The 13,877-nt window shown below is 35.1% G+C and overlaps 1 pseudogene; it reads right to left on the bottom strand.

Moving 5' to 3' along the window:
- Nucleotides 1-8,653: 8,653 nt before the first annotated feature.
- Nucleotides 8,654-8,770, bottom strand: LOC123592311 (annotated as a pseudogene).
- Between the last annotated feature and the right edge of the window lie 5,107 nt (nucleotides 8,771-13,877).

Raw genomic sequence — 13,877 nt, 5'->3', positions numbered from 1 at the left:
CTCTCAGAATAGATTCTTTCAGGAGAATCTGAGGTCAATAGATAATCACCAGGTTACAATTTGATGGGAGATCAGAGACTCTGGGAACTCATGCCAACTCTTAAACAAGACACCTCTAGGGGTACCTGGGTTGCCTCAGTTAGTTAAGGGTTCAATTCTTGGTTTCGGCTCAGGTCATGATCTCAGGGTTCATGGATTCAAGTCCCAAGTCTAGTTCTGTGCTGTCAGCACAGAGCCTACGTGGGATATTCTCTCTCTCTCTCTCTCTCTCTCTCTCTCTCACTCCCTGCCCTTCTCCTGTTTGCTTTCTCTGTATCTCCCTCAAACATAAATAAGCTTAAAAAAAAAGGCACCTCTAGGGAAAAGCCTCTAGGATCCATCTCTCATTTCTAGAAAAGAAAAAAGGTGGTTGAATGATCCCTGGTTTCATCCTTCGCTGAAAAACTTCTTAGTATCTGACAACTTCTCAGAATCCAAATCCACAATTAAATTATCTTTCAGAAAGCTAAGCAATAATTGTCGTCCTGGTGACAGCAAAAAAAATAAATAAAATAAATAAATAAATAAATAAATACTTCCTCTCCCTTATCAGCAATGAGGTCAAATTATCAACAAAATGATTTTATTACATACACTGCCAGTTTTTCATTGTTTTTTTCCTTTCACTTGGATGGAAAGGGCACAATTAAGGTCTTTTCCAGAATCATTTAAAGGGAAACTGAAGCCTAGTGTTAAACTAATTAGTCATATTTGAGGATGAACAGTTTAATGATGATCCTAAATGCTTTTGATTCTTTTTTGAGAGGTAAGTGGGTGTTAAATTATACATAAAAATTGCTTCTCATAAAAGAAATATTTTATTAAAATCTTTTTAAAAGTTGGATACATTCTCATAATCAAATTTCCTAAGAAAAATATGACAAAGGATGATTTAAATTTCCATTTACTGAAAAGAAGAATAATTTATCAACTAATTTGTACCAGGTACAAAATCCTAACAAATATTTGAGATAATCCTGAGGAAAGTTATTTTACTCATTTCAGAGGAAAATAATTTTTGTATTTTACAAAGTGATTACAAAAATATGCTGAGTATAAAGAAAATTTGTGTTTTTTTTAACACAAACTTTCAGGTAGCTAAAAGGAAATATAAACTTAAGAAAAAAATTTTTTAAGGTTAATTTATTATTGAGAGAGACAGAGCATGAGCATGGGAGGGGCAAAGAGAGCAGGAGACACAGAATCCGAAGCAGGCTCCAGGCTCTGAGCTGTTAGCCTAGAGCCCAACGCAAAGCTCAAACCCACAAACTGCTAGATCAAGACCCGAGCCGGAAGTCGGACACTTAACCAACTGAGCCACCCAGGCACCCCGAAACTTTTAAGGCTAATCATTATTTCGTTTGACAGAATTGGAGAAGGAAACTAGATACATTTTCAAGCCAAATCTGTTTGCAAGGAATATGGTAAAAATCCTAATGTCTCAGAATTTGCAACTGTTTTCTCCTTTAATCACATCTATTCCTAAACATTTTTATAAAAAGCTAAAATAAAAAAATGAGACTAATAAGCACTAACTTTACAAGGGCCATTTTTTGACATAATTAAATTCCTATTCAATTAACAGAGGTCTCTTCTCCAGGTTTCGCTTGGTGTTTGGGAGTTTAATACATCAATAAAGGATTGGAATTAATGAAACATTACATAAGTATGTGCTTTATGACACAGACTAGTAAGGATCAGATCTTCATCCTATTTTATCTGTTTTGCACAAATTTATTTCTACTTTAGATAATTATATTGTGCCAGGACTTAAGGTTTAAGAGACAAGTAAGAAAGACTGCCTTCTATTAAATAGATTGCAGTATCAGTGGGAGAAACTTTTCCAGGAGAAAAAAAAAAGCTCACTCATCTATTATGGCTAAAATAGGGACTGGGAAGAGAACTATTATTCTATAATGCTTTCATTTTCATTTCAAAGAAAGATGCTACGTGCCTTATCTCTATTACTACTAAGTGCACAAACTCTGACTAGATTACATGACTAGATTAAATTTTGCAATTAAGAAAAATGATTCTTTTAGAGAGATTAATTTGCTTAAAATCACACAATTTTGATGGAACAGTTCTAATTTGAACCAAGGTAGGTCCCACCCCACTCACGTTTCCATGCTGTGCTTCTCTTCCTTTGAAACAGCATGTAATTAAATCTCTGTGAACCTGACCTCACAGGCAGAGACTTAGCCTGTACTCCTCAGAGACTAGAGGCAGAATCTTCCAAGTGTCAGACTTGAGGTTTGGCTACAATTTGAAATACGGCACTTGGCTTAAGTTTAAACTTAAAAAAAAGAAAAAGGAAAAAAAAAAGAAGAAACGTGGGAGTAAGATAACCCCAGAGCCTTATTATCTCCATAGTCTAATGAATGTTAAAGGGATAAGAATTTCTGTATTTTTTTTTATGCATGTGTGTGGCAAAAACAAAAATTTCATAGGAACATAGGTAAGGATGCTTTTTAATGCAGACTGCTTGGAGGAGGAATGAGTTTAGGTTCTCACAGAGTTGATCTGAAGATGACACCTTCACATTGACATGACTTACTAATAGAAGAATGACATGAAGCTTATTTTAACATTGTCTTTATAAAAACTTCGGTACAAATTTAGCTTGTCATGAGGTGTCATGATTAAGAGTCCAGACCTTGTAGCAGGCAAACATGAGTGCAAATCCTAGTTCTCAAATTAGTAGTAATCTTTAGCAATTAACTTGTACATATTTTCTCATTTGTATAATTGGGAAATTACTGAGCATTCTGAAGTGGAGTTTCTTGGAGCAGAATTAATAACATATGAAATCTTAGTGCATACCTGAAAGATACATTAATAAATTATTTTTATTTTCATTATCATTGTTATTTTTTTATTATTACTGTTGCTTTTGTTGGTTACTATTATTATTGTTGTCATAAATATTCTAGTACCTACAGCATTGTTGTATAGATTAATTCTAATTATGCACCTGAGTAAAATGAAAAAACAGTTTATTCTGAAAACCTATAAAGAGCATAGGACTTAAAAAATGGGGTTGAAAATCCACTTAAGCACTAAAACTTTTTAACTGAATTTTATTATATATTATTCAGAAAAAATAATATAAAAATTAAAACCTGTTGAATTATAAATATGAAAGCAGATATTTATTTTAGGCATAAATAGGACTCAGAATATTAAGCATCTTAGAAGAATTTGTGAAAAACTCATAGAACCCATGCATTTTATTAATAATCATCTAGTACATATCTGTTTATTTATGTTTTTGGAAGCTTTTTGTGCTAGTATTTTCTTAAGGTTAGCATTTTCTTTCCTAGAAAGAAGTTTTCTACCTCCTAGAAATAATTTCAGAAATATATTTATTTTGGAAAGAGAGAAACTATGTAAAATAATTTGAATCCGTTCTTTTCACCAGAATTTTAGAATTAGAGAGGGATAGGGGCACCTCGGTGGCTCAGTCTGTTAAGCCTCCAACTCTTAATTTTGGCTTAGGTCAGATCTCACAGTTTGTGGGTTTGAGCCCCATCTCAGGCTCAGTGTGCATGGTGCAGATCCTGCTTGGGATTCCCTGTCTGCCTCTCCCTTCACCGCCCCCGCCCTCTCTCTCAAAAATAAATCATTAACATTAAAAAAAAAAGAATTAGAGAGGGACAAAATGGATAAAGAAGTTGACAATTAAATTTGACCTTTGGTTATTTCATAAGATTTGATCCTTCTACTTCTGTGGTCTCTTTAATAAGTTAAATAAGTTAAATGCTTAGCCAACTCTCGTATATAGGAAAAGCAAAATTTTCCTCAAATGTTTGATCATAGATCCCAGAATAAGAAAGAGGCTAAAGAGTCAGAAAAATAAATAAATGGAGTGAGATACTGGTAGTGGTGGATGAAGGACTAGAAGTCATGCTTTTAGATGAAAATTATGGTCTAGGAATGAAGACACATGGACAAGAGCCAGATTGAAGACTCTAGTCAGATTTCTGAGTTCAACACTCTGACCGAAGCCTTGACTAAGATACACAACAGACCCTGTCAGTAAAGTCACGGGTACAAACAGAATGGAAATCTGTAGTTTGGGGACATGGTACAACTTTGGAGTCAGAGAGCTCATCAATACTAATGTGAACATCCTGTTGTTAAGGACAGAAAAGGAGGATGAAAGAAAGATTATGGGTGAAGTGTCAAGCCATCGATGAAGATGGGAGAGTGTCTTAGATGTTGGTGAGTGTCTATAACGAGAAGGGGTAGTGCCCAAAGTGCCACACAGAGTTATCAACAGGGAAGCTATTTAATTAACATAACACAATGATGATGATGATCTACAAGCAATTGTCTGAATCACAAAGATAGCTGACAACCTCATCTTGTCTCACTGAAGGAAGAAATGAGAAAAGTAGATTGCCTTTTTGGGAGCCGCTGGGTTATCAGGGAGTGTGGTGGGCTGAGCTGTGTCCTCCAAAAATTGATGCCCATCAAGAACCTCAGAATTTGACCTTATTTGAAGATAGGATTTTTGCAGATGTAATGAGTTAAATTCAAATTCAGTCATACCAGATTAGAGTGGGCCCCAAATCCAATGACTGATGCCCTCATAAAAAAGGAGAAGACACACAGTGGCGTCTGGGTGACTCAGTCGGTTGAGCATCCGACTTTGGCTCAGATCATGATCTTGCTGTTCGTGAGTTCGAGACCAGCGTTGGACTCTGTGATGACAGCTCAGAGCATGGAGCCTGCTTCTGCTCTGTGTCTCTCCCTCTCTCTCTGCCTCTCTCCCACTCACACTCTGTCTCTGTCTCTCTCTTTCAAAAATAAATAAAAGTTAAAAAAGGAAAGACACACAGAGACATAAAGAAGACTTTCTAGAAATAAGCAGAGACTGGAGTGATGTATCTACAAGTCTAAGAATACTAAAGATTGTTGGCCACCACCTGAAAGAAGCATGGAAAAGATTCTCCTGCAGACCCTCCAAAAGAAATTAAATCTCTCAACATCTTGACCTTGGACTTCTGGCTTCCTTATCAGTGAGAAAATAAAGTTCTATTCTTTTAAACCATTCTGTTTATAATTATTTGTTTTGGCATCCCTAGGAAACTAGTACAGAGAGAACGTAAATTTTCAGCTATTCCAAGAAAAGGAGAATTGAAAGAAAACGTTAAGGATAGGCATCATAGTTAACATAGAGATGGACAGTGATACACTTGGCCTAAAAAGGAAGGAACTGATCTGAGAGGTAATTATAGAGAAGGAGGTGATATTAAGGAAGATGCCTTGACCAAGATCAGCAATTGTCCATGATAGGGATTTTGATGTTGAGAGTCATAAAGAACACACAAAAAGACAGTATTAGAAAAGCTAATAGAATCAATTAACCCCCACTCAGAGCTATGCTTAAAAAATCTGGTCTGAAACTTCTTTATGAGAATCATCATGATATAACAGAACTCAGTGTTGTAGTCACACAGATTTGGATTATAACCTTTGTTCTTCCACAAATGAGTTACGCATATTTGGAAAATTATTGGCCATCGTTTATAGAGTTGTGAAGATTCATATGACATTTACTGAGCCCTAGTACATTGCACTCTATGTAAAGAAGATAGAGAAATGACCCCTTGGGTTATTGTTGGATTGAATAAAATAAAATATACAGTAAGCCCTCCATATATGTTAGCTTTAGTTGATATTAGCTTTTCTTCTCCCTCTCTTAGGTCTGATGATTAATACAAACTCCAGAAAAAAGAGGAGTGTCATCGGAACTATGTCTGTTCATGTAGTCCATTTGAATTTTGTGACATGCCAGTTGAAAAACCACGAGATTAATGTGTTGTCACAGAAAATGCTGAATGTAGAGCTTCAGAACACATTTTAAGATGTTTTTGAGGTGTGCCCAGTTCAGTAAAAATATGCTGATGACATGAGAGAATATGTTATTAATGACACATTCTTGGAACATTACTATATTTTGAATCACATGTTTCATTGCACAAGTGTGTACATAAAAGTAACAATAGATTACTCATCATGAGAATTCCCAAAGCATAAACACTTGTGCACTATCTCTGATATTGCTCCCAGATGTTCATACATAGTAAAAGGAAAAAGAAAGACTGTTCAAGCAAAATAAATAAAACTTCTCTGATAATCTTGCATAAATGACATCAAAATTATAATTTCTTAACTATATTCTCTATTGATAAACTGTATTTCTAAATTAGAGTAATTAGTATCTATTCCCTGCTTTCTAGTTTTTCCCTTAACCTTTTGACCCAATAAACAATCCTACAGCATTTTTATTGGGGTAAATGTTCACAAACACTTTGGGCACTGAAGCAGGTCCAAATTATCTTCCCTTTCTTTAGGAATTCTAATTCTTTTCACTCACTTTTCAAGAAATAAATGTGAGCATTTACCATATTCCATGAACTGGTCTAGGTATACTGGCCACACCTGCATCCCAGCAAATGTCATCCCTGCCTTTGTGGAGACACCAGGTCGAGTGGGGGTGGAGCAGGCTGGCTGAGGAGACAGGCCAGAAACAAGTAAACAAATAACAAGTAAATGTACACAATGAAGTCAATATAGCAGATGGTTCATAAAAGGCACTGCTCAGTGGATGTCTCACTAACGAGGGTATGTGAGAAGTAAGACCTGAATCATTATCGAAAGTGAGATATGAAGAGAACTGAAGAAAACGTTTTCTAGACTGAAGATCAGAAGGAACAGAAACCCAGAAAAGGAGTTCAGCTTGTGGGAAGAGCATAAAGGACAACATCGCGCGCATGGCAAGAGTGGAAAGGAAAACAGCAGGGCCGGTGAGGCAGGAGCCAGATAATGCAGCATCTCCCAGGCAAAAGTCAGGAGCATGGATTTTATTCTAAAAGTTTGGGAGAAGGCAGGAAGAAAATAGAGAGTTTTATGTAAGAGAATGCATTATTGGATTTATAGCTTAAAAAACTACTCTGGCTACTCAAAGAGAAGAAACTATAAAGGAACAAGCAGGACCAGTTACATAATTTGCAAAGCACAGCACAAAATGGAAATGTAGAATGCTTTGTTCAAATACAATGAACAATTTCAAGTGGATTACAGTAGAACATTAAACCAAGTAAGGGCCCCTCTGTGTGTGGGGTCCTGTGTGATTAAACAGATCCCATTTCCATGAAGCCAGCCAGCCAGCCAGCCCTAGGTTCTCTCGTTTTTCTCTCTTTGTCTCTCTTCCTCTTCCCCCACCCCCACTCCACTCCTCACCTCCTCTCTGTCCACCCGCCCCCCTGGCTCACTAGCTTCTTTTTCTTCTCCGCATCTCTCTTACCTTCTCTAATGATCAACCTATTCTGCTTATTCAAGGTCTCTACTTCCCATAATTGGGTGTGCCATGGTTGTAAACTCAAGTCCAATTTTACATGAAGTTTCAACTTAGACCCCACAAGCAACAACATACAGAGTAACCTCATTTTTCTCCTGAAATTATCAAGGGGAAAATATAATCCATTCTTCATTCTCTAGGGAATAGTTCTATCATGGACTGATCATCCCCCATCAGGGGTAGGTGGAGTATCATATAAAACAAAAATGACCACCTGGACCTGCCCTTTACCAAGAAGTTTCTTCTTTGGGGGCACTTTTTAAGTAATTTGAGTATGATGTGGCTGCAGTAAGAGTTCTGAAATATATTTGGATCCGTCTCTGTTTTGAGAGAACAATACAAATTTTAATGCAATGAACCTAAGTGTTTGACCTCCCCTCTAAAAAGCTCATTGTCATTTTTAATTTGACATCAAAAATTAATTTGGGAATATTTTTTATTTCCATGATACATGGTCAAAAAAGTTTAAATATTTGCAAGAAAAAATAAAAGATAATTGCTTCTGTGATATTTATCATTGTTTAATAACTGATATATTTCTTTTACTTTAAAATTGCTTGTATGCACTAAATGGCATAAAGCAAAAAATAATTACTAGCTTGCACTTATCAAGGGAAAACTAACTTTTAAAATTAATTGCTAGTCAAATTGAAGACTGCCCCTGTATATTACATACTGGATCATTACGTTTTATTTTTGAACCAGAATGTGATGAAGGATGAACTGTAAGTGTGAAAAGCACTATGTCTATGGGCAACCTTCATCAACCTGTGTACCACTGATATTACACGTTCCCTTTTTGAGAGTCAAGAGACTTGTTTTACTTCTCAGAGCTAAGATTAGAACAAAAGGCAATGGATTTCATTTCAGCATATTTTGTTTTCCCCAAAGCCAGACTAATATGAGGACTCTAAATGAATTTGAACAAGAATTTCACCATATTAGCCACATTTATGAAATGGAACGGTAGCTATTTCAAATGAAAGAGTTCAATCTTATAATTTTTTGATTAGATAGATCTCTAGAAAGTTTCAACATGCAGTTTTGGCACAGGAAAAAAGGTAGACATTTTTGAACATGACAAAATCATACTTTTTTTTTTTACAGTTTATTCATTTATTTTTACCCAAATGGTGGTACACTGTATACACCATTCTGCACTTTTTTGATTTAACAAAAATCTTGTTCCATTTTGATATGTAATAAACCCACTTCCTTCTTGTTAATAGGTGAAAAATATTTCATAAAAATATGCAATGCTTCACGAATTTGCATATCATCCTTGCACAGGGGCCATGCTAAAATAATACATTTGTAAAAGCTACTTTTATTGTCCAATTGTGTTTGATTTTATATGCTAAAGTTTCTATTATTTAAGTTTAGCATCTCTTAAAGTATAGTACACAGGCTATCTTCATAGAATCATGGATGATAGATGGTGGGGAGGGGGGCGTGATATAAACATAGATTCTGGGCTTCACTTGAGGCATACCTACTGAATCAGAACACTTAAGTTATATTCTATGACTCCCTCTCTCCATCACTACCACCAGAAATGATCCAAAAGTGATTAGAAATGGTTCATTCTCTTCAGCCCCATCACCTACCAACTAATTCAAAGTTTGTTCCTTTTGAGGGCTTGTATTCTCCAAGATGACTGACAATGGAAATGCCTATTCCCTTCAGGGAAAACCATGGGACTGTGATTAGGCCCTTGTTCTCATTAAAGTAACTATCAGAACACAATACACAACCCAGGACATTCAGGTTACTTAGACTTACATAACCTTGAGACTCAGTCAGGAAACCTCAACTCCAGGTTGAGCAGCACAAAAAGCCAGGCCAAGCTTTACTGGGTCTTTCCCAAAGATAGTGTTATTTGTGCATCCTGTACTTAGACTTCTGGATAATCTGCTTCACTCTACACTATTGAAAACAAACTACATTTATAGGCACAGTGTCATGTTGGTCCCTTAAAATAAAAAAAAAAATTTCCTCGTTTCATTAAAAGCAAAAGCCTACAGAAACTCATCCAAGATCCTAAAGAGATTTTTTTCCCCAAAGTCTTTTCCAAAGGTAAATCACACCTCTGATTCTTTTTTTATATATTAAAAATATAATTTATTTAACACCGTGCATCTAAAATATTACCATGTCACCATTTGATAAATATAAAAGTAATCATTGAGATATTTCACATATACTTTTATGCCAAACCATTGATATATGATGTGTACTTTATACTTACAGCATGTTTCAGTTTGTGTTAGTCACATGTCAAGTGCTTGATACACACAAGAGGTAGTAGCTATCATACTGAATAGAACAGATGAAGATGATGCTAAGGTCCCTTCAACTCTTAACTTTGGTACATGTCTCATTATTATATATCTCATGATGCCTGAGTCTTTTTAAATGGCTATGGCTTAAATCTAACTCATGATGAAATAATTAAGGTCTTTAGCATTTTTTTAATTAGGAACTGAAATGGTCTAACAAAATTATTCTTTTCTAATTTCATAATTTATCTTCTCCTCCTAATAAGAAGAAGATAACTATAGTATATAAACAATGTCCTTTGATATATTTAAAACTAACATAGCCAAAATCAAAATTTTATTCAACAGAAGACTTATGCAGCATTTTCATTGTTTAGGCATATACAATTTCACTCATGTAAGTTGCTTGCTGTATTTTTTGTCAGATCAGCTGAATGTCAGACATATAATTGAATTTTGAAATCATCAATCTGCTCTAGGAGATATAACACCACCACACTGGCATAAAGAATTGGTTTAGTGCAGATAAATCTACTAGCTCTTTGAAATCTAAGACATGCATTTCTTACAATGAACCTAGCACTATAGGGCTTAGAGTGACCCATTACACATTTCCAAAATGAATGATTGTTTGAAACTGTTAGAATTACCTCAGTATTAATCTATAATAAAATTAGAAATGCTTGTGAAAGACACAGAAAAGGGGAACACCTTTATTTTTAAAGTTACCATTTTACAAAAATTCCATATATACTTATTTGGAAATGTGTATTATGTATAATATGGATGCTCTTGATGGAAATTAAGCCTAATTTTTATTTTAACTCTGAGGAGAACAAAATGCAAAAACTCTTCTTTCTAAGTTACAAGAAGTGTTTTAAGTTTTCCCTCTCTCAACAATCAGAGTTGTGCATTTTGATAGATTTATCTGTTAAAATGTTTTAGCTTTTTAATATTTCCAATAAGTGGTGGTTATTGGTTACAGATACTATTCAATTAGTGTAATCATTTGCTTTTGAAAAAAAGAAAAAGAGTTACACATTCTGTTGATGCTCTTTGCCTAGATATCAAGAGAAAACAAATCACATTACTGATTTTTGTTCCTTAAGTGAAAAGACTATGTATGTGTTATACATTGATATATTCTTCTTATTCAAAAATGGAATTAAATTTTTGTGGATTCAAGAGTACAGGAGAATAGGATTTGTAGTTTTTCTATAACCATTTTTTTTCCCTTCAAGTCGTGTTACAGTAGTGAAAGTAATCATGATGGTCTTATTTTCTAAACTATTAGGAGAATGACAAGCCCAATTTTTGCAGTGGCATTTATTTGACATTTCTTTCAATATTATACTATTATCCAGAAATAAAAATGAGAAAAAAAAATCAAACCTGTTTTTTTTTTTTAGTTCAAAAATGAAAGCTTCAGGGGTGCTTTCAAAATTATTCTAAATGTTGTTTTTATTGAAGAGCTCAACGAATAGGAGAAGTAATAAAGTTCTCGGCAATTTATATAAATCCTATTTATTGGTAGTGTCTTTTTCTAAATAAAATTTAAAGAAAATGGGTTGTATACCTAAGAGTTGTATACTAAGAATCACTGGTCTAATTTTAAATATCAACTAGCATTTTCAAAATGCAGATAATCAAATAGTCAATAAACTTACATCAACAATTACTGTGGAAGAAATGGCACTCTCTGTTGGCATTTCAATTACGTTTGCTCACAAGAAAAGCAGCATATGCAAATCATTACTCATTTAAACCAAAAAGTATTGAGTAGAGAGGTCACACATGTGACAAATCAGATCAAGAACAGTCTATGATAATTGGCTTTTATAAATAGCTTGTTTCAGAATAATTTTTGCCTATTTCACTTAATCTGAAAAAATGGGGATCTAAGTCTTACTAAAACAATCATGAAATATTAATAAAGTTTAATGAATTATCATTATCCTGATTCTAAGTTCTCTTCAGGGCATCTTTCTATTATAATAACAAGAGACCAATAGAGACATGTAAATGAGGAAGATCATTCACTGATTGGCCTATACTTGAAATCATCATTGCATGTTGGGTTCCTGACTTTGTCCTGATTTATTCTATTTTACTCTCTTTACTCTGTTGCATTATCTCCCCAGTGATATTTTTTCTTCATCAGAATTAAGAACTATAAATAATACTACCTATTTTTGCTGGACACATCTTTACTTTTCCTTTAAGAACCATCTCAAACATTTTCTTTCTTTCTTTCTTTCTTTCTTTCTTTCTTTTCTTTCTTTCTTTCTTTTCTTTTCTTTTTTTCTTTTCTTTTCTTTTCTTTTTTTTTTTTTTTTTTTTTTTTTTTATGAAGTCTTCCAGGTAGGCTGTCCTCCTGACATTCTGGATTCACATCTCTTCTTGTTTATCACCATACATTTTAATGAAATATTCACAAGATTCTCCTTAATTCTTTACACTAGGACTGTATTTCACTTATTCTCATAGAACTAATAATGTTGTGATGGGAAAATAACATTCAGCCAAGTAAATGTCTAGGTGTTTCTGCCTTCCTTCCTCCTTTGCTTTATTTCTTCCTCCCTCCCTTCCTTCCTCTTCCTCCACAAATACAAAACCTATTCTACAACATAAAATGATTTTATTTCTTTGTGCAAATTTTACCTTGTAAAATTATCTTCATGATTATCTTATATGTTGGCTTGTAAATATTCCATTTCGAAGCCTTTCACACTCTCCTCAAACCTCTAACACTGCTTCCCCACTCTCATCTCACCTACAAATCTCTTTGTTTCACTGTGGGATAAATTAAAAAGAAGCAACAGAAGAAAATTTACACATGCTCCCGGCAAAATAACGAAGGGTCCTCTTTTTAGTATGGAGGATCTGTTCATTCTTGTGTCCTAAGAGCAGCATCCTCACACGTGCCCTAGATACCATCCCTCCTTGTCTCCTCGAAAATATCCAAACAGCTCCGGCCTCTCCAGAAACATCAGCTTTTCTCTCTTTTTTGGATCATTTTTACCTGCATATAGATATTTTGCTATTTCTTGCCTCTTTAAAATATCCTTTTGACTCCACTTTACTACAAATTATTGCCCTGTTGCTCTGTTCTCCTCTATAGACAAAATGAACAACTCCCAATTGCTTTTTTCCAGTAGTAGCTCAAATTCTAGGATGGTCTCTAAGACTCCCTGCCCTCTTGTTATATACCATCTCCATAATCCCTGGGACCACATATATGATGGATTTAATTCTCTTGCTTAGGTTTTGATACATAGCACAGTTAACCTTAAGGTAGAAGGATTATCCATGTTAGTCAGAACTGATCACAAGAGCCGTTTGAATGCAGAGAATTTTATTCCAGCTACACAAGGAGAGGAAGTCAGACATTCAGAATATGAGAGAGATTTGACATGAGAGAGATTCTCTACTGCTGGCTTTGAAGACAGACATGGTCACAGGGCCAGGACCAAAGGAGGCTTCTAAAGGCTGAGAAAAGTTCCCAGTTGATAGCCAGCAAGGAAACAGGGACCTCCATCCTATAACGATAAGGAACTGAATTCTGCCATAACCAGGTGGTCTTAAAAGTAAAGCCTGAGCTTCAGATGAGAATATAAGCTGGCTAAAACATTGATGTCAGCCTGGTAAGAGCCCAGACCGAGGGTCATTCCAAGCCAGACTTCTGATCTAGAAACAACTGTCAGCTAATAAATTGGGTATTCGTTTAAGCCACTAAGTTACAACTAAGGGATAATTTATTTTACAGTACTAGAAAACTAAGACATTACCCCATTTTCCTGTGAACCCATCCCAAACAATCTTTAGCACCACCATTCCAACAAAACAGGTCTTCAATGACTTCCCTATGGATAAATTCAAAAGACAATCTTTGATTCCATCTTTCCTGACCATCAGAAGCATTCCACCAAGATGACCACTTTCTTTTTCTCCACTGAACCTCTGTGGTACAACATCCTTTCAGCTTTCCTTCTACCTCACAGGCCTCTTTTCTGGCTCCCTCACACTTTCTTAAACTTGGTTTCTGAATTTCCACTTCACCCCCTCTAGCCTTTCTTCTTACATCTCTGATGCCCCTTATCAATCTCCTTTGCTAGTGTTCCCCTTATCTTCCTGACCTCTCAGATGGAATGTTCTAGGCCTTCCTCCTCAGAACTCTCTTCTTTGTTTTT

Source organism: Leopardus geoffroyi, chromosome B4 (genome assembly GCF_018350155.1).
Source record: "Leopardus geoffroyi isolate Oge1 chromosome B4, O.geoffroyi_Oge1_pat1.0, whole genome shotgun sequence".
Classification (NCBI taxonomy): Eukaryota; Metazoa; Chordata; class Mammalia; order Carnivora; family Felidae; genus Leopardus; species Leopardus geoffroyi.
Note: the sequence above shows the minus strand (reverse complement) of the source record. Positions and strands in the feature narration are given on the sequence as shown.